Below are 18,521 nucleotides of genomic sequence, written 5' to 3' on the forward strand. Positions count from 1 at the left end.
CAGTAAAGAACATCCCTCCATGGCCTCTGCATCAGCTCCTGCTTCCTGACCTGCATGAGTTCCAGTCCTGACTTCCTTGGTGATGAACAGCAGTATGGAAGTGTAAGCCGAATAAATCCTTTCCTCCCCAACTTGCTTCTTGGTCATGATGTTTGTGCAGGAATAGAAACCCTGACTAAGACAATCAGTAAATCCATTTCAGACAGAATTGGTCTTAACCTTTGGCCTTGACCTTGAACCTTCTGCCCTGTGAACTATCTATGCCTTTAATTTTACCCTAAGGTATATTTGTGCATGTGTGTGTGTGTGTGTGTGTGTGTATGATGTGTGGTATGTGTGTGTACACACATGTTCACATCAGGATAGTGTGTGTGCATGCATATGGAGCCCTCGTCAATTTCAGGAATCAGTGTCACTTTCCAGACTCTCACCACTTTTTATTTTTATCTTTTTTTTTTTTTTTTTTTGAGACAGAATTTCTCCTTGGCAAGGATCTTACCTTGCCATTTCAGTTAAACTAGCTGGCAGCCAGCTCCAGCGATCCTCCTGCCTCTGCCTCTCCAGCACTGGGACTACAAACATGTGTCCACATACCCAGATATTTTAAGTGGATGCTGGGGATCAAACTCAGGACGACATGGTTTGAAGCTAAGCAGTTTGCCAACTGAGCCATCTTACTAACCCCTGCTTTTGATCATTTTTAGTGCACTCAGTTCTATACCACCAATGTCATGTGAGCTGGGGACATTTTTTGATATTTTGTTAAGTGAGTTTCCCTTTGTGGTGACAGACCTTCAGGTGTCCCCAAGCTCCTTGTGCCTTGCTGGCCCCACCTGGTCAGGTTCCCTCTCCCTCATTGTGAACAGGATGGGTGCTTTGCTTTGTTTGATAGAGTACTGCAGAGGTGATGAGGTGAGTGTGTGTGTATGTGTGTGTGTGTGTGTGTGAGAGAGAGAGAGAGAGAGAGAGAGAGAGAGAGGAAGAAGGAGGAAGAGGAGGAGGGAGGGAGGGAGGAAGAAGAGGGAGGAAGGGATCATATAAAATGGCAGCTTCTACTTGGCAAGTCTTGCTGGTCTCACTTCCTGCTGACGCTGAGACAGAAAGTAGCCTGTGTTAGTGAAGCCCATGGGGGCAGGAAGTACAGGCAGCCTTTAGGTACAATGGCATCTTCCAGCCAACAGCCTGTAGAAGGAAGCGCCACCTGTCACTTCTACAGCCACAGCTGGGCGCTGAGAAGCATCAGGCGGATCATGGTGTACACGTGCCCCTGCTCCCCGGGTGGTCTCAGAGATGAGGGAGTTTTGGTGTCACCTTTGACCCTCTGTGGAGCCACGATATGGGCTTCAGACCCACATGGGAAGCACAGGAGAGTGGAATGTGCTGCTCCATGCTGGAACTTGCTAGGCGTGTCTACCGATCACTTCCTGGGAGCTTTTGAGGTGGGAAACGGATCACAATCGCAAATATGTTTCCATTTCTCTTGACATGACCATGTGGTTTTCCATTTCCGCCCAGTAAGATGAAGAACACCATTGATTTCCAAATGGTAAACACACCTCCCACCTCCAGGCAAAACCTCAACTGGCATGATGTATTCTTTTTATACACAATATTGTTGGGTTCAATTTGCTGAAATCTTGCTTGGGATTGTTGCATCCGTGTTCGCAAAGGTTATTGATCTATCATTACTCTTTTCTTGTGGTAATTTCTGTCTGTGTTAGTACTGGGGAAGGCTGGCCTTGGAGAATGAGTTGGGAAATAAATGTAACTTCTTGATTTTCAGAGAATAGTGGGGGAAGAATTGCTATTATTATGTCTGGATGGCTTCATCCTTAAAGCCACATGGGCCTGGGTTTCCTCCGTGGACGCTGTTCTGTTCATTGATCAAGAAACTACCTTTCGAGAAATGCCACATTGCAGGATTATACGTGTGCATGTTGTGTGTGTATGTGTGTGTGTGTGTGTGCGCGCGCGCGCCTTTGAGAGAGTGCATGGATGCGTCTTGGTCATCATTTCAATTCCTTTTATCCATATGGGGGTTGTTCAGGCTCTGTATCTTTTTCTTAACGTTTTACTTATTTTAGTGTATATGTGATAGGACGGGTGGAGATGTCTGTGTGTGTTCATTTACACATATGCATGCTGCACACATACTTTTGGGAACTGGTTCTCTCCTTCCACTGTGAAGATTCCAAGATGGACTCAGGTGTCATGCATGGTAGTAATGACTTTCATCTACGCAGTCCTCTGATGGGCTCTAGGCTGTGTATTTCTTGAGTGACTTTGGTGCTAAATTTATTGGCACAGACTTTTTAAATAGTATCTCTATACACTCACTTAATATCTGCAGAATGTGTATTAATGATGTCCATCTATTCCTAAAAGTGACTGATATTCTGCTCTTTCTCTCTCTTGTCGCTCTTGCTATCACTTTTCTTCTCTTGCGTCTTTACTCCCTCCAAACCACCCCATCTCTCCTCTGCTAATCTTGGTAGTCAAGCTGACATATTGGGAAGAAGGAATCTCAACTGAAGAATTGCCTGCACTAATTAGTCTGAGGGCATGCCTGTGGGGACATTTTCTTGCTTTCTAGTTGATATTGGAGGGTCCAGCCCACTGTGAGTGGTACCATCCCTAGGCTGGTAGGCCTGGGCTACATGAGAAAGGTAGCTAAGCAAACCAGGGAAGCAAGCCAGTAGGCAATAGGCCTCCATTGGTTTCTGCTGCAAGGTTTTATCTCAACTTCCCTTGATAATGAACTAACCTGTAAGCCAAATACACATTTCCTCCTCATGTTGTTTTTGGTCATGGTGTTTATCTCAGCAACAGAAAAGCAAAGAATACATATATTCTGTGCGTGTGTCTCCTCCCAACACCCCCCCATCTCCCACCCTGTTTCTCTCCCCATTCCTCTCTCTCTCTCTCTCTCTCTCTCTCTCTCTCTCTCTCTCTGTTTTAAAACCCTGGCTACAGGTTTATACATTTTATTGACCTTCTTAAAGAACCAGCTTTGGTTATATTGATTTTCTCTATCGTTCCTGGCTTTTTCATTACTATTCATTGTCTCCGCCTTTGGCTTTCGGTTACTCTTTATCCTGGTGTCTGGGGTAGAAAGGGGCTCCCCCTCCTCTTCCTCACAGGCCTTCCCTGCTTTGACCTCCCAGGCTACTTCAGCGCTGCCCACCAGCTCTGAGACCTTGTGTGATTTTTTTTTTTTGTTTTCATTTGGTTTAAAATCAGTTGACATTTCTCTTTTGATCTTCCCTGCTGTCTGTGGTATTTAGAAGAAAGTTATTGAGTAACCAGATGTTTGGGGAATTTCTACAGGTTTTCTAGAGATCTTTCTTCTCTTGGTATTTAGAAAGTCTATAGAAGTTCATAATTCTCTGTGTGACTTGAATTTGTCCCATTAGTAGGTACATTTTTTTTGGTGGGTGTTTCATTTTGTCACAAACACAAGCTGCAGAGTCTCCGTTTTCATCTCTTCTCTCTCCCTCCTCCCAGCCTCTGGAGGCTGCATGCAGCAATGCTGGAAACACGTTAGGCAGTTGGGCAGAGGTATGGAAGGGATCTTCTGAGAGGTAGTGGAAGAGGGTATGAGATTGGACAGACTGAGACTGGTTGTGAGCCTGTGTTCCCTCTGCCTCTGCTTGGAGCCTTGACCTCCTCAGAGGGTGACCGGAATACCCCACAGCGAGAACTCAGCCTAGGGATTCAGGGGCTCCTTGTTTCTGTTCTGCTCATGTGTTGTTTTTATGGGCAGTTTTGTACCCACCAAAGACTTCACCTTTGCCTTTGTTGTTCAAAATGAATTCAATGTCTGTATCTCTAAAGTAGAACTTTCAGTGACTGAATTCTGCCCTCATTTGAAAAGAGGGACTGGGTATTTTTTATGTGTGGTTGTGTGCTTGAGTGAGTTTATGGGCATGGTGGTGCCACTGAGGCCAGAGAACATGCTGTAGGTGGTTGCGAGCTGCCTCATGTGGGTGCTGGGAACTGAAGCTAGTCTCTCTGGAAGAACAGCAAGTGCTATGGAGCCTTAGCTCTCTCTTGATCTCCCTTTCTCTGGAGGATCCACGTAGCAACACATCTCTTAGGTTCTTCTAGTCTCTACTACACTTGGGATCTCAGTGGAAGCCCTGTGTTGAAGGTGCAAAGAGAGGAGAGATTGCCATGGGATGCTAAGAGCACAGCTGCCCTTCTCCATCCCAGGGTCTGAGGAACATATGCCACCCTGCTTCTGTTTCTGACATTCACAGTCTCAGAAGTGCAGACAAGACCCTGAGCGTTGGTATGCCAGGTCCTCGGGCTGCCAGTGAGAATTCAGTCTCCCCACGGCCCTGTACCTTTGCTTTGCTGGGACAATGGATACTGGTTGTCTGGGGCTGGAGGTCAGCATCATTGAAGTGAAATCTACTGGGAAGTGTTTCTTCAGGGTCAGCACACAGAAGCTGTATTCCAGAGGCAACCAAGCCTGTACCTTGTGCTGACAGTCAAATTTGCTAGTAGAAGAGTCACCTAGGTGGTGCTGGTTTTAAAGGTGTGAAAGGCTCGGCACTAGCAGCAGGGCTGCAGTTCCTGGAGAAGCTATTGGTGAAAGTGCAGCTTGCTGCAGCTAGAGACCCCAGCACTTAGGAGATACAGTATGCTGTGAGATGACCACCAAGAACAGTGGTGGAGTAGAACCAGCTGGAGCCTAGAAGGCAAGCTGTGTGTAGAGAACAGACCCAGAGAAATGACCAAGCCCTTTGGAGGAGCCCAGTGTTGGGATCCAGGAGTTGCCTTACAAACCACACGAACACCAATCACAGTCAGACAGGGATAGTTTATTGAGCATTGGCCCCAGGACCAATTGATCAAGGCTGCAGGCCAAACTTGGCAGCTGACGTCATCTCCAAGCCAGAATTCTACCCAGCTTTTAAGCCTGAAATCCACAAACATCTGTGCCAAGTTATTTCACCAATCAGGATTTAGGGGTAGGGGGTTTTCTTAGAAGCATATCTTTGTGGTACCCTTATCCTGCTCCCGTTGGTTGGGGTATTCAGCTATGGTGGGGACTAGCCTGGCCTAACATTCATGTCTTACTTGCCAACCAGGATGTAAGTTGCCACGGACATCTCCGGAGTTAAAACTATCCTCGACCCCTACTCAAACGGACGTCTCACTCCAAATGGCTTCTTATGTTGGTGCGAGTGTCTCTCTTATGCTGGGTCCATCCCAGGGGCAGCTTATGAACAACCATAAAAGCTCACACACAGGGCAGGAAGTGCTGAGGCGAGGTCGGTTCAGGTTCAAGCTTACTGTGGCTAACTGTACAAAGCAGTTCCAGCTGACCTCTACGTGATTGGATCCCAAGATCACCAAAGCACAGCACATCACAGAATCTGCAATTCATTCAGGCATGAGAAAGTCTCCTAGTAACAGTACATGAGAAAGTTTCCTTGTAACGCTAGTAACAGCATGAAATGGCTGAATAGACAGGCAGCAGCTACCTGGGCCAGAACACCAGAACATGGTGAGCGAATTCCAGACACTGACAGTGAATTACTTGCGCGTTGGAGTTTGGTTTTGCTTTGTTCAGATTGGAACTAAGCCCTGGTTCTGCCCTCGCAAACTAAGGCAGTATTGACATTACTTTTAATTTTCTAGGAGCCCACAGTTGTGAATTTGAAATTTGAAAAAAAAAAAAAGATGTTGAACTTTTAATGAGACTAAACTTTTAAAGTATTTGAATTTGTAAGACTGTAGAACTTTTACATTTGTAAAATGTTTTACCTTGTGAAATTAAAATGAAAGTGCCTTCGCCCCCCTCCCCCGAACTGGGTCACATCCCCTGGGACACCTGCCCAGCTCCCTTCCTCACCTCCAGCTGCTTTCTTCTTTCTAGCTACTGACCCAGGAAGCAGTCCAACCCAGACCAGCCTCTCTCTCCTCCTGGAGACTTCTGGATCCCCAGTGCAGCCTGGACTCCCTAAAGGATCTCAGGCAGGTGGGGGAAGTGAGTGGGTGGGCGGGTGAGTGGGTGAGTGGGTGAGTGGGCGGGCGAGTGGGTGAGTGGGTGGGTGGGTGAGTGAGCGGGTGGGTGGGTGAGTGAGTGGGTGGGTGGGTGAGTGAGTGGGTGGGTGAATGAGTAGGCAGGTGGGTGAGTGGGTGGCTGAGTGTATGTCAGTGTCTTTGTAGGTCAGGCTGGCCAGGGAATAGCTATGGGGCCTAGGATAGTCTTAAGTCTCCATCTTCCTGTTCCCAGCACTGCAGTGCTGAGCTGGGCAGAGTGTAGTCCCAGCTTGGATATTGTGGAGCTGGGGATCAAAGCCAGAGTGTCCTATATACTAAGCAGTTGCTTTTCCTTCTGAGCCTCAGCTCCAGGCCCAAGTCTGGGTCTCTGAATCTACACAGGCTCCCCTGGGATGCTGGTTCTTCAGGAAGTGAGAGTGCTCTGAAGCTGTGATTAATTGAGGTTAAATCTTGAGAGATGCTTGTTCAAAAAACATTTACCTTCACAAGAATGTGTCGTTGTTACAGGAGACAAAAATAAATGATTAAAGAGAAAAACATTTTTTAATCTGTCAAGCTAGAAAGTTTCTCCCCTAAAGTGTTGCTTTTAAATTTTTTCCTAACTGAGTGATGAACCAAAAATAATTTTTATAAATAAATTCCAAAATTTAGGCCTTGATGTAATTTGTTTATGAGCATCTCTGCTTTATCTTAATAAGACTTAAAAAGTGTTCATAAAATGGCCAAGATGTCTGGGAGAGAGATACCTTCTGAAACCAAACTGATAAAGTATACACATGGGCATGTGTCTGTGGGTCCTCGGAAGTGCGGGCCCATGGCCCAGTGAGGCTTCTGCGCTTGGTTGGTGAGGGTTCCAAATCTTTCTAAAAGCCAAGTTGATGTTCTTTCCCACCCATTCTCTCCCTGGTCCCATGTGCTACCTCTTCTCCAAACCATAGGTTCTCTGGCTGGTTTGTGCAAACTGGTTTTCCATCATTATAATAAAAGATCAGAGACCATTAACTGCTGTGAGGTGATAGGCTACCTTGCTGGCTACCTTCCACTTCTATAGGAAAGGCTTATTTGAGCTAATAGATTTAGAAACTCCAGTCTGTGGTTCAGTTGGGCACATGGTGACCTAGTAGGCATGTGTGGGTCAGCAAGCCACTTACATTATGATCAGGGAATGTGATATCCAGAATGAATTCAAGACCACCCAGTACCTTCCCGCTTCAAAAAGACCTTCCAAACTGTACTAGCAGGCCAAGTGCAGAGCCAGATAAAGAAGCTGGCTGACTAAACAAAGATAGAAACATAGTTTTAACGGTCAAAATGACTAAGCTTGCAACTGCCAGAGCAAGATTAACAACTCCCCTGCCCCACCCCACACTGAATTCTGAGACAAACTAAGCAATGCCTGAAAAAATTATTGGCTATACCAATTAAAATAAGCCAACAACCCTGGTACTGATATCTGGTCTTTACAAAGGTAGAAAACGTGTGTTCTTTCTTTGTTCTGGGTCTCTCCTCTGGCCTGCGTGCTGAGAGGGGAGTCCCCAACATGTTGGGTCAATAAAAAAAATCCTCATGCGGTTCACAACGATGGTGGTCTCTGTGGTCTTTGTGAGTGAGGTTCTCTTGACAAACTACAACGGGAATATGAAAGAGAAGGAGTCCCACAGAACACTTAAAGGGCACATATCCAGCAATTTTTTTTTTAATGCCAGGTAGACCCTGCTTCTTAAAAGAGCCACACTGTGCAGCAGGACTTACACTCGTGGGCTTGTGGGAGACATTTAACATCTAAAGCATGACACCCATCCAATGACTCTGTGTCTGAGGAGGATTGATAAAAAGTACTACAAGTGTCCTTTGTCAGCTTAATGCTTGACTGGGTACAATTTTAAAAGGTTCAAAGTTTTATAGATTGTGAAACTCAAGGGTAAGTTGATTGCTGGAGGCAGGTCTTGGGCTTTGCGTTGCTTGCTTGTTTTAAAATTTGTAAAAGATTTGTTTATTTTATGTCCATGAATGTTTTGCATGTGTGTGCTTGCGGCCGGAAGAGGGCACCATATCCCCTGGGACTGGAATTATGGATGGTTAGGGACCACCATGTAGGTTCTGGGAATTGAACCTTGGTCCTTTGGAAGAGCAATGAATATTCTTCAGTGCTGAGCTGTTACCCAGTCCCAAAGGCCTTGGGGCTGTGTAGCTTGCCTGCTTCTTGCTTCCTTTCCTTGGCTTCCAGATCCATCCAGACACCAATAAGCAGCCCCATGTTCTTGCAGCCACGGCCTCCAGCTTGTCTTGCTGCCCAGACTTGCCAGCATAATGGACTGTATCCTCACATCCTCAAGTCAGGTATCTTGGCACAGTAAGAAGAAGAGTAAGGAATGGACTGATCCATGGCAGTGTTAGCAAGACCCCAGGAGAGAGGCACACCTGTGTGCTGTGAGGCACTTTAGAGTCCACCATTGATGGAGATAACTCACTAGCTGGCTTCTTCTCACTCTGTCCGCTGCCTCCTGCCTCATCATTTCTGCTGTGGCAATGTGCTGATATGTGGACCACTTTCCCATCCCTTGGCTTCTCCTTTCTCTAATCTAATTCTATCTGAAATGGACCATCACCAGGGAGCCTCAGGAGGGAGCACGGTGGCCCAATGATTAGCAACAGAAATGAAGACCCCAAACCTGATCTCCCTTCCTCCATCCTCCAGGACAGGTCCCCGACTTCTCTTTTCTTCCCCACAAATTACACAAATTAAACCTCTTGTACATACCACAGGCTCTGGGAGCACCCACAGGCACCAAGCCCTCCTGAGAGTCCTGAGGAAGTGTCCTGCTTCTGTGAGTCCTCTGCACATGCTCTTCCCGAGACAAGAGGGCATTTTACAGCAGCACCCAACAAACTTTCCAACTGGAAACTTAGCAGGGCAGAAGTATGAGCTGATTATTTTTTAACCAGCTTGGCCTAAGTTTCTCCAAACAATCTTCCAGAGTCAGGATGCCCTCCCCACCTCTCAGACTTGGGTGCGTTTCTGTGTGTGTGTGTGTGTGTGTGTGTGTGTGTGTGTGTGTGTGTGTGTGTTCTATGCATGTGTGTGCACATTTGTGTGCTTGTGCATTTGCTGAAATGTGCACATGAGAAGATCAGAAGCCAATGTTAGATGTCTTCCTTTGTTCCCCACCTTACTTTTTGAGACTGGATCTCTCACGGTCCCTGGAGCTTGCTGCTTGCTCTTTCAGCTAGACTGGCTGGTCAAGAGCGCCAGGAGGGCCTCTTGCCTCTGCCTCCTCAGCACTGTCACTGCAAGCACACATCATCATGGCTGAATCTTACATGGATGCTGGGAACTTGACTCAGGGCCTCCTGCTTACCCAGCAAGCACATCACCCGTGGAGCCATCTCTCCAGCCCCTGCACTTCACAGTTTGAGTGCAAATATAGACAGTTCGTTTTCCAGTCCACACCCAGAGCACCCACCTACAGGGAAGAGGCTGTAACTTTATAGAACCCCCGCTCCCATCATGCCAGGGGACTTTCTGGCCAACAGTGTCTGTGGGAGATGTTTACATACAGAGCAATGCTATGTGCTCACTTTGATCTTTAGTCCTCTTCCTGTGGGAAGGACACATTTCTAAACCCATCAGGCAGGCAGTAGATGGAGCCCCTATGGTTGTTCAGTTTTCAGATGGTCAGCCGACACTTACCCGCCCCTGAGTCTTTTGTGCTATGTAGAAAATCCCAAGACACTCTGCCAGGCTTCACAGCAGTACCAGGGGCAATGCAATGTTGACCTGAGGTTTCTGTCACAATACCCATATGCTCTCTTGCTATTCATGGAGGAATCCATAATGGATCTCTTTTTGCTTTAAATCTACAGCGCAAACCTCAGTGCTGATAGTGGGCTGCGTGGCAGAAGCCTCGTTTCTGATCAATGTGTTGCCTGCAACAACTTTGAGGGCGGATGCGTGGAACATCCTTTATGGCCCCCAGGGGAGAGCTGGGAAAACAGGATTCTAACAGAATGTGTTTCTTTTTCTTGGCGGCCTGGCTAGGTGTTACAAGGAAAAAAAGAGCTTAGCAGTTGGCAAGCAGGAACAAAGCCAGCTGAAGGCTACAGGAGACCAAGGGCTTTCTGTCATGGAAAATGCCCACACATTTCCAGATCCTTAAAAGAGTGAGAGAGAAAGTTTTAAATGGCTGTAGGTAGCCAGCTTTTTTAATGTAGTGACTCGGCCTTGCTGTGAAATCCCTCTAGGCTGGGAGGTAGCTAAAGTGTTGTCACACAAGCCGGAGGGACTTGAATCCTGTTCCCAGAAACGTGTAGCCAGGCATGGTGGTGCACACTTGTGATTCCAGTGCTGGCTGTGAGTTCTCTGGCCAGCCAGAAGGCCTACTACGCACATGTCTTAGGGTTTCAGTACTCTGAGGAGATACCATGGCCAAGGCAACTCTTACAAAGGAAAGCATTTAATTAGGTTTAAAGCTTCAGAGAGAATCTCAGTTCATTATCATCAAGGCAGGAAGCATGGCAGCCTGCAGGTAGACATGGCACCAGAGAAGGAGCTGAGAGTTCTACACCTTGATTGGAACCCAGCCAGCAGGAGCCAGCTCTCTTTTGCACTAGGCAAAGCTTGAGCACTAGGAGCCCTCAGAGCCCGCCTACACAGTGACACACTTCCTCCAACAAGGCCACACCTACTACAAGGCCACACCCCCAGTAGTGCCCCTTCTCATGAGCCAAGCATATTCTAACCACCACAGCATATTCCAGGCCAGTGAGGGAAAATGAAAATTTCTCAAAAAAAAAAGGGGGGGGACTCCAAAGAACAACACCTGAGTTTGTCCTCTGACCTATACACACTACACACACACACACACACACACACACACACACACACACAAACACACACACACCACACACACTTCCTCCTGCCTGAGCCTGGATCATCTCAGGGAGATGGCCTCAGGGCAGTAGATACACAGAGAGGCAGGGCACACATCCCACTGACTTGAGGACTATCTTGGGGAGCTTGGGTGAGGCTGGGGGAGAGGACTCCATGTTGGGCCTACTCTCCTTGCTGTGTCCTGCTCTGACCATGCCCAGGCACCAGCAAGAGTGAGTTTGTGTCTATCCCAGAGTGGCAGGTGCTTTGTTCAAATGCACTGCATCTGAGAGGGCGGCAACAGGGAGGATACCGGGTGGAGGAGCCGCGCACCCCTCTGAGCAGGCCTGGAGCTCTCTGGGCTTCGTGCCAGTGCAGCCTCCACTGGGCTCCTCAGCTATTCTTTAGTGGCTCTGAGCTACTTATGCTGTTGTCATTGTCATAGCGACTCGGCGGCCTGCAACATATGGGTGGGAGGCGACCGATGATGTGATTCCTGGAGCTGTGCAGAGACTCTGTCCCTCCTACCCACCACCCACCTCACCATGTGTCAGGAGTCCCAGCCAGTAAGGCAACAGCACTAGGGACCATCTGAAAACCCATCTGTCCCAAGTTGGTGGCTAGGACTCAAGGAGCTTTACAATCCTGTGGTATGGAGTCCTAACCCCTAAGTGGGATTAAAGGGAGAGTCGCCATATTTCACAATAAGAACTGAGATGCTGCCAGCTGTGTGTCTTGTCCACCCAGACCATGGGCCTCTCAGCTCCCCATGACCCATATCCACCAAGGCTTTGCAGCCCACAGGCACAGACGACTTGGCCGCATTGTGAAGAGAGGCAGGACCATCCCTCTAGACATGTAGGGCCTTCCCACAAAGGAGACTCTGCATTTTCAGAGGAAGTGGACTTTGTGTGGGCCTAGGCACCTTCACAGCAGGGTGTCCAAAGCCACACACTAGGCTGCAGAAAGGGGTTTGCTCAGGTTGGCAGCCAAGATAAAGGACTTGAGGTCAGAAACATACCCTAAGCTCCCATCACAGGACATGTTTGGCTGTGGATACAGACATGGCCATCCACATTGTTCAGCAGAACGGCAGGGTGTGGAAGTTCAGGGTCATGTGAACAGGAGCAGCCTGAAAGCCTCAGTTGGCCTTACCCTGGGTTGTGAAAACTGGGTCTGAGCGACTCCTATTTGGGAGGATTGTTCCACCCAGTTTCCTTCTGACATCACATCCCTGTAAACCAGTGGTTCTCACCATGTTGGTGGTGACTCCTTGGTGTGTGTGTGTGTGTGTGTGGGTGTCGAATGACCCTCACAAGGGGTCACCTAAGACTATCTGAAAACACAGATACTTATGTAATGATTCATAACAGTAGCAAAATTATAGTTATGAAGTAGCAACGACAATAATTTTATGGTTGGGGGTCACCACAACATGAGGAGCTATATTAAAGGGTCGCAGAGTTAGGAAGGTTGAGAACCAGAGCTCTAAAGTGAGCTCTTCTCTGACAACCAGAGGATCAGCTCTTCTTTGTCCCATAATCATCTGCAGTAACAAAGTTCCAAGGTCCTGACAGCCCATCACAACCATCCAGGAAGACTCAAAAAGGAATCATGACCCTCCCTTCCACCCAGACTCTAAAAGCTCCCTGTGGATTCTGAGCCATGGGGAAAGCCACATGGTCCCTGGGAAGCCAGCTGTAAAGCAAGAGGACCTGGCTTCAGGCCCCAGCACCTGGTTAGCAAACCAGCTGTGGTGACAGTATACACCTGTCACCTCAGTGCTGAGGGGAAGGGGGCTCCCTAGAGGATGGTGACCAGCAGGATTGGCTAATCAGTAAGTTCGAGTTTCAGTGAGAGACCCTATCTTTAAAAATAAGGTGGAGAGTGATAGAGGAGGACACCCAGTGTTGGCATGCGTGGGTGCACACGTAACTATACTACATACAAAAGCCCTGTGGCAGTACATCAAACAGACATCCCACAGGCCCCGTGTCCACAGCCCCCCACCCCCGACATCCCCTCAGTGAGGATCAGACTGGTGACAGAGAATGTCTGCCTCTCGATCCCACATCTGTGACAGTGCACGTTTTCTGAGTCAGCATGCTCGCCAGAGAACTCGTTCCTAGGAGAAAACTCAACTGCAGCAAGAAGTCTGCACACACACACACACACACACACACACACACACACACACACACATACACACACACACACGAGGAATGCTATGCAGGGTCCAAATCCACGATAAAAGAATGGCCTTTTCCTCAAGTGAGTTAGTAGCTATTTGAAAACTAAATATGCAAACACTTGTAACCTGGGAAATAGCTGTAAAGTTGAGAAATAAAAGCCACAAACTATTTTACATAAAAATTCACGATTCTGTGTACAGAAAATAAAATTTTGTATAATTTCACATGTATAAGATAAAACAAAATGCTATGTAAAATAAACTTTTCAAAAAACTTAAACTACATTTCAAATTAGAACATAAAAGGTATAGATGTCCATTTACTTTAATGAATTAGAAGAGGTCGGGGAGGTCAGATTCCTTCTAAAAACAAATGATTAAGACCCATAGGGGCAAAGAACCAGAAGGAACAAGGACCCAGAGGGAAAAGGAACTCAAGGGGAGACTGGACCCAAGAAGCAGGGACCAGAAGGGTAGTGACCTAGGGGGATCAGAGACCCAGGGGCATCAGGGACCCAAAGAAGCAGGAACCCAGGGGTGCAGGAACCCAGGGGTGCAGGAGCCTAGGGGAGCAGGAACCCAGGTGTATTGGGAATGCAGAGGAACGGAGACATAAAGGAAGCAAGGATCTAGGGGGGAACAGAAAATCAGGGAAATGGGCCATCCTGAAGAAGGACACCCATAGCCCAGAGTCCTGATCTGAGTCAGAATCTCCAAAGACTTCAAACTTCAGGAAATAATGCCAAACTCTTCTGGAACAAATGGTGATGTCCCCATCAAAGACCTAGGTGCCATAGGATGGACTCGAAGGGACATTTTAAGACTGAAAACCAAAAACTCAGGAGTAGTAATCAGACTTTCACATAGCGGTGGTGGTGGTGGTGGTGGTGGGGTCTTTACCCGAAGAACAAGGCTTTCATCTAACTTCCTGCGGAAAACATACCTATCAAATTAACCACGCATAGTCCAAGTGCCAGGTCTTGAGGTGTGCATTGGGAAAACATCCTCTACCTGACACACGGAAGGCCCGAGGGTCTATCCTCAGCACTGCACAAAAACAATCAAGTAAATCAAAATAAGGTACAAAACAAAAACAAAAACCGGTTGCCAGTGAAGAATCTTACATCAGGTGAAACTAGCAGTTACACTAAAGTGTGGGAGATGCTCAGCTAGTCGGGGCTTGCCTTGAGAGTACGAGGACTGAGTTAGGTACCCAGAACCGACATAAAATGGGTGCATGGTCTGGAGAGATGGATCAGCAGTTAAGAGCACTGGCTACAACCAAGTTCATTTCCAGCACCCATGTGGTGGTTCACAATCATCTGCAGTCTCAGGGGACCTGATGCCCTCTTCCAGCATGCAATATGGTGCATAGACGTACTTACAGACAGAACACTCATACATAGAAAATGGGACAATAAACAAATCCAAAAAAAAAAAAAACATTTTAAGTGGGTGTAGTGGTGTGTAGCTCTAATCCCGGTGCTGGGGAAGGAGAGACTAAAAAATTCCTGGAGTTTGCTGGCCAGTCATCTGGACCTAACCAGCAAGCCCCAGGTCTTAACAAGCAATCTTGTCTCAAATTATATGTATACATCTGTATATCATCTGTATCATCTATATCATCTATATATCTATATCATGTAGATGTTTATATACCTATGTATCTATATATCTATATCTAATCATCTATATATCTATATAATCATCCCACTATATAGCTGTATATCTCTATATCTGTATATCTAGCTATATATCTATCTATGTAACTATCTACAGATATTTCTATAGATATCTATATAGAGATATATTGATAAATAAAAAGAAAGACAGACAGACCAATACATAATGTGTAGGATGACTGAAGACTAGCACTCTAGACTCACCCGTGTATTAATAAGCATGTGCAGCTCCTACACACATGCACACACTAAATAAATAAGTAAATGAAAGCAAAATGGGGCAGTTTAAATATGCTTATTCATAACAAAGGTGGACTGCATTGAAAAAAATTAGCTATCTGAAGGGCTAGAGAATTAGTTTCAAGGTTAAGAATTTGGTCTTTGCAATCATGAAGACCAGGGTTTGGGTTCCAGTAGCCACGGAACAAGCTACACAAACCACAAATGCATGTAACTCCAGCTCCCAGGGAGTCAATGCCTTCTTCTGTCTTGGCATGTATCTGCACCCACATGTGCATACACTCATACACACAAATATACATGCACATATACATTAATAACTAATTAAAATATACACTATGATGTCAGTGACTTCCACCTCTTGTGATTCAGACAGCTGCCATCCACCTGTTGCTGCTAAGGGGAATTCTGTGGAGCTGCAGTCTTTGTGGGGCTTGGTGCATTCTCCTTTGCTCAGCTGTGATTCGCCCTGCGCTGAGGGTCTTTTGTCCCTGGCCATGCTTCCCGCAGCCACACTGGTGCCTCCATGCCATGAAGGACGCCTATGAGTGTGAGATTATGACAGAGACCTTCTATGACATCAACCATGTTCAGTGTGTTCTGATTGGCCACAGCCTTCAGAATGCTTCCATTGGTGAGCAGATGCCTCGCCCCCTAAACATGGCCTTTCTTATTGAGGTGCTTAATTGAACAGTAGCCTGTATTAGCACCTCTCTTGATTATGATTTGCATTTCTCTGATAAATATAATTTTTATAAACAAATTGAAACTTTTTTTTTTTTTTTTTTACAAACGCAAGGGAGTTTTTAGAAGTCTAAATTGTTTGCAGCCTTTTAGCAAATACATTGAAATCAATTTTGGGATGTGTTTGCTCAAATCCATGCCTTCTTGTGTGGTTCGCTGCTGCCTTTAGAACTCAGTGCCTGTGCACACTAGGCAAGTGCTCTACCACCAAGCTTCCCCTCCGGCCCAAACTCATGTTTTTACTGAACCTGGGAGCTTTTGCTGTTATTATTAGATTGTGCTACTGGGCTCTATATTCAGGTCCTCAATTCTAAATGATTTCTCTGTGGTCACACTGGCACCAGAGACCCAAGATAAGACCCAACACCAAAGACTCTGTCCAGCAACACTGTGGGAAGCCACATGTGCCGTTGCAGAGTGGCACTGACTACTGCTGGCCACCACGCATAAGCTTGGACAAACAACCAATGTGTACATATGCAGTAAAGTTTTTTTTGCAAAGACACTGCCTGGCCCAGGCATGATAATGAGGCTTTGGGAGTATAACCAATCAGATGTGAGACATGCAAATGAGGTATGATAATGAGGCTCTGTGAGGTACAGAGAGAGAGAGTAGCCAATCAGATGAGGAGCATGCAAATGAGGCAAAGTGCATAACCAATCCGGGTGTGAGACATGCCTCTCCTAGGCCTATATAAGCAGCACCAGTTCTGGGCTCGGGGTCTCTTCTCCTCTGCAATCAAGCTCTCCCAATAAACGTGTGCAGAAGGATCTTGTTGCAGCGTCGTTCTTGCTGGTCGAGTCCGGCGCGTGCAAGACAACACCAAACTTACAGCATGCCCCAAAGCATCAAAATGCCCCCTATCCCCTGGAAGCCATAGATGGACACCCCCCCCCCCCATTCAGGCTACTTTCACAAAGGCCACCCTGAAATGAAAAATCCCAGGTAAAACTCCACCTTCTTCCAGCCAACTCCCCTTGAAACAGCCAACAGACCCAAACTGCACCCCAAGCCCTGGCTTCATATTCTGGCCCTCACCTCTGGCCCCTTTGCTGGAGTTCATGCTTCCTGTGTAGGCCTATCTGTGATCCCAGGTAAGCCCACACCCTCTGCCTGCCAACTAGCCTTAAAGCACACCCAACAGCCCTAACTGCCCACAATGGCCTGGGCTAAGTATTCAACTCTGACTGCTTTTCCCCCAAGGCCACACTGGCACTAGGAACCCAAGGTAAGACACTGTCGTTTGCCCACCCACTCTCCTTAAAGCACGTCCATATTTGGGTCCAGGACTCTGAAGTTTACCCAGAGGCTACATTGGCACTAGAGAACCCGGCCCTTTGCCCACCAACTCCCCTTAAACCACACCAAATAGCCTCCAACTGCACCCCACGTCCTGGGCTCACAATTCTGGCTGTTCTCCCAGAGATCACACCGGCACCAGGAACCCCAGTTCAGACCCAGCCCCCTGCTTGCCAACTTCGCTTAAAGCATAACTAATGGCCCTAAACTGCCCAAGATGCCTGGACTCCACAGTCTGCCTCACTACTTTAGTTGCTTTCCCTGAGGCCGCCCTCGCACTAGGAACCCCATGTGGGAACCCGTCCTCAGCCCACCAGCTCCACTTTTTTGTTACTGCTGTTTGCTTATTTGTTTTAGATAGGGGTTCGTGAATCTCTCTTTAAACCTGAGATGGCTGTGAACTTCTAATCTCCCTGTCTCCATCTCCTGAATGCTCAGATAGCAGGTAAGCACCACCACATCATAGTTAGGCAATACTGGGAATCAAACCTAGCACGTGCACACTAGCCAAGCACTTACAAGCCGAGGTGTGCTCAATCCAGGCTGGTTTTCTGTTTCGATTTCTTTTCTTTCTTTCTTTTATTTTTTTATTTTTTTTTTTTTTTTTTGGTTTTTCGAGACACGGTTTCTCTGTATAGCCCTGGCTATCCTGGAACTCACTTTGTAGTCCAGGCTGGCCTCAAACTCAGAAATCTGCCTGCCCCTGCCTCCCGAATGCTGGGATTAAAGGCGTGCACCACCATGCCCGGTGGTTTCTGTTTCGATTTTAATAGGATGTCTGCTGAAGATTTCTTGCCTGATGTCTGGAACTATAAACAGTTTACAGAGAACAACTGGGTTGACCCCCTAAGATCTATGAGGACCCTGGCTTTTCTAAGCAGAACCATATCTAACTCCAATCTGCTGTTGGCTTTGAAGCTGGACAAAGAAACCACAGCTAAGGAAGCCAGGGTGCTGAGGAAGCTGGAGGAGGTGGGGGTCAGGCTCTTTCAGGCAGCAGGAGAAAAGGACACCAGCATGTTCACTTTCTACAAGTCTTATTACCTTTAGAACTGTGGGCAACAGGACTGTTGGGGGTTTTGTTTGTTTGGCTTGGTGTTTTTTGGGTTTTTTTTGTTGTTGTTGTTGTTTTGTTTTTTTTTTTTTTAGTTTTTCGACAGGGTTTCTCTGAATAGCCCTGGCTGTTCTTGAACTCACTTTGTAGACCAGGCTGGCCTTGAACTCAGAAATCCGCCTGCCTCTGCCTCCTGAGTGCTGGGATTAAAGGCGTGTGCCACCACGCCCGGCAGGACTGTTGTTTTAAGCCACTGAATGTGTGCCTGTACGTTGAAGCAGAGGCAAAGGGCCTGATGTCCTAGAGATATGCTTTCCTCCTGGGCCCTTATTTTCCTTCGTTGTGCCTGATAAGCAGATGGTCTACTTTCTCTTCCACCTGCTCAGACCCCCTTGAGTCCTAGGGAGAATCTAGCCCTAGCCTGT

The sequence above is a fragment of the Mus musculus genome, chromosome 2 (genome assembly GCF_000001635.26).
Source record: "Mus musculus strain C57BL/6J chromosome 2, GRCm38.p6 C57BL/6J".
In the NCBI taxonomy this organism is placed as follows: domain Eukaryota; kingdom Metazoa; phylum Chordata; class Mammalia; order Rodentia; family Muridae; genus Mus; species Mus musculus.